The following is a 3,083-nucleotide window of genomic DNA, read 5'->3' on the forward strand; positions in this document are numbered from 1 at the left end:
TTTTTTACTAAAGGCAATATAGAAATGACTGCAAGCATACAATGACAGAGAACTCCCAGAGGTTCAAGCCGGATTCAGAAGATGCCATGGAACGAGGTATATCATTGCTGATGTACAATGGATCTTGGCTGAAATACCAGAAAGATGTTTATTTGTGCTTTATTCACTATGCAAAGACTTTCGATTGTGTGGATCATAACAAGCTATGGATAACATTGTAGAATATTCCGGAACACTTAATTGTGCTCATGAGGAATCTGTACCTGGACCAAGAGGCAGTTGTTCGAACAGAACATGGGTACACTGAATGGTATGAAGTTAAGACAGGTGTGCGACAGGGTTGTATTCTTTCACTATACTTATTCAACCTGTATGCTGAGCAAATAATCTGAGAAGTTGGCTTATATGAAGAAAAACGTAACATCAGTATTGTAGGAACACAAATTAACAACCTGAAATATGCAGATGATACAACATTATTTGCTGAAAGTAAAGAAGACTTAAAATACTTACTGATGAAGATCCAAGACCACAGTCTTCGGTATGGATTGCATCTCAATGTAAAGAAAACAAAAATCCTCACCACTGGACCAATAAACAACATTCTTATCAACGGAGAAAAGATTGAACTTGTCAAGGACTTCATTCTTCTTGGATCAACCTTCAACACTAATGGAAGCAGCGGTCAGGAAATCCAATGACGTATTACATTAGACAAATCTGCTGCACAAGACCTTTTGAAAGTGTTGTACAGCAAAGACGTCAGCTTGAGAACTAAGGTGTGCCTAACCCAAGCCATGGTATCTTCAAAAACCTCATATGCATGCGAAAGTTGGACAGTGAATAAGGGAGACCGTAGAAGAACTGATGCTTTTGAGTTATGGTATTGGAGAAGAATATTGAAAGTGCCATGGGCTGCCAAAAGAACCAACATATCTGTGTTGGAAGAAGTGCAGCCAGAGTGTTTCTTGAAGCCAGGATGGGCAGACTTTGTCTCTCATACTTCGGACATATTGTCAGGAGGGAACAGTCACTGGAGAAGGATATCATGCTTGGTAAGGTGCAGGGTCAGAGAAAAAGAGGAAGACCTCCAGCAAGACGGATTGCCAAAATGGCAGCATCAATGGGTTCAAGTGTGGCAACAATTGTGAGGTTGGCCCAGGATCAGCAGTGTTTCACTCTGTTGTGCATAGGGTTGCTATAAGTCAGTACTGACTTTATGCAACAATAACAACTCTTATATAAGCTCAATGATGTAACTGAGTAGGCTTTCAGGAATGCAAAGAGCTCTGCAAAATCTTATTTGAATTCTGAGGTCAACTTGTCACTCATCTTTCAGTCTGTCATAGTGTGGTGCTTTATATGTTGCTATGATTTGGAAGCTATGCTACCAGAATTTCAAATACCAGCAGGTTCACCTGTGGTGGACATGTTTCATTAGAGTTTCCCGACTAAGACAGACAAGAAAAATGAATGTGGCAATCCACTTCTAAAACCACTAGCCACTAAAAAGTTTCAGAATAGCAATTGAACAATGTCTGATATAATGCTAGAACATGAGCCCCTCAAATTGGAAGACACTCAAAATATGACTGAGGAAGAGCTGCCTCCTCAAAGTAGACTTGACTTTAATGATCTGAATGAAATAAAGCTTTCAGGAACCTTCAATTGCTGATGCGGCATGACTCAAATGAGAAGCAACAGTTGCAAACATCCATTAATAATAGAGACGTGAAATGTGCGAAGTATGAATCTAGGAAAATTGGAAGTGGTCAAAAATGAAAGAACCATATAAAAATTAATATCCTAGGCATTAATGCATTGAAATGATGGGTAATGGCATTGCATTCACTATCAAAAAGAGCATTTGAAGATAAATCCTGAAGTATGGCATTGCCATTGATAGAATAATATTCATGTATTTACAAGGAAGTCCTGCGGATACAACAATTTTTAAATTTACATACCAACCACTAATGCCAAAATAACTAAACATTTTTACCAACTTCTGCAGTCTGAAATAGATGAAATATTGAAATATACAATCAAGATGTACTGATAATTACTGGTGATTGGATTGCAAAAGCTGGATACAAAGAAGAAGGATTGGTAGTTGGAAAATACAGTATTGCTGATAGACATGGCAACAGAGATCATATGACAGAATTTGGAAGACCAATGACTTATTCATTGGATATATCCTTTCTCAACAACATAAATAGTAACTATGAGGTAGTGAATTGTTTGATGCCTTTTCTAGTTGTAGTCTTTGTAACTCCCACCAAACAACTCTTTTCCTGATGAGTCTGAGTAAGAGAATATAGGAGAAGATACAGATAAGATGACATGATTTAGCTATGGACGTTAGCAGAGTTCATTGTAATTGTAAAAACTTGAAACTCTAGCATGGGTATAAAAAGAACCATCTCAGAAGCAGGAGGGGAGATCTCACTACCCATCAAAGAAGAGGCAGGTTTGGAGCATGGAAGCAGCTGACAGGAAGAGCTGTGTCCTGAACATTTCTGATCCTGCATTGTAGCCTGTTAACTTCCCTAAGAAACTCTGTAACTTTAAGTATGGTGTCTAAGTGCTGTATCTCCAATGTAATGAATTATCGAACTTAGCTGTGATAGGATGGTTTATTGCTACATACTTTTGTAGTTAACGATCTATGCGGACACCTCACCAGATGGAATACCCAAGAATCAAACTGACTACATCTGTGAGAAAAGATGATGGCGAAACATAATGTCATCAGTCACTATAAGAGCAAGGACTGACAGTGGGAGCGACAGTCAATTGTTCATATGCAAGTTCAAGTTCAAACTGAAGAAAATTAAAACAAGTCCACAGGAGTCAAAACACAATGTTGACTAAATCCTACCTGAATTTTGAGACCATCTCAAGAATAATTTGATCTACTGAACACCAATAACCGAAGACCAGATAAGTTGTGGTATGACCTCAAGGACATCATACATGAAAAAAGCAAAAGGTCATTAAAAAGACAAGAAAAGAAAAAAATACCGAACTGAATGAGATTCTGGTAATTGCTCTTAAAAGGAAAGTAGTGGAAGACAGAA

At 38.0% G+C, this 3,083-nt stretch overlaps 1 protein-coding gene and 1 pseudogene across 1 annotated transcript in view; one reads left to right on the forward strand and one right to left on the reverse strand.

Annotated features, from left to right (window-relative positions):
• Positions 1-3,083, reverse strand: part of CACHD1 (cache domain containing 1) — a 228,958-nt gene that overhangs the window by 139,104 nt on the left and 86,771 nt on the right. The window lies entirely within an intron of this gene.
• LOC102823827 overlaps positions 1,675-3,083 on the forward strand; it is a 7,611-nt pseudogene continuing 6,202 nt past the window's right edge.

This window comes from Chrysochloris asiatica, unplaced genomic scaffold, assembly GCF_000296735.1.
Source record: "Chrysochloris asiatica unplaced genomic scaffold, ChrAsi1.0 scaffold00048, whole genome shotgun sequence".
In the NCBI taxonomy this organism is placed as follows: domain Eukaryota; kingdom Metazoa; phylum Chordata; class Mammalia; order Afrosoricida; family Chrysochloridae; genus Chrysochloris; species Chrysochloris asiatica.